We start from the raw sequence: 352 nt of genomic DNA, 5'->3' as shown, positions 1-352 counted from the left end.
CATGTGCTTGTGTCATGAAGGTCCAAGTGAAAAGCTTGAGACTGAGTGGTTAAAGTCGTGATCCAAAGCAAAAAGAGTGTGGTTAAGAGCTCTGGACACCACTAACTGGGGACTCTAGCAAAGCTGAGTCACAATCTGAAAAGGTTCACCCAGTTATGTGTCTGTGGCATTTATGTATCCGGTGGTAATACTGGAAAACAAAGTGCTTAGGGCCACGGCCAAGACTCAAAAGTAGCTGTGTTCAAGAATCAACATGCTTAACTTGGAAAGTCAATAACACTATCCGAAATTCTAAGTTTCTAGAGAAGCCAATCATTCTGAACTTCAAAGGAAAAAGTGAGATGCCAAAACT

This window comes from Arachis duranensis, chromosome 5 (genome assembly GCF_000817695.3).
Source record: "Arachis duranensis cultivar V14167 chromosome 5, aradu.V14167.gnm2.J7QH, whole genome shotgun sequence".
NCBI classification, from domain to species: domain Eukaryota; kingdom Viridiplantae; phylum Streptophyta; class Magnoliopsida; order Fabales; family Fabaceae; genus Arachis; species Arachis duranensis.
Note: the sequence above shows the minus strand (reverse complement) of the source record.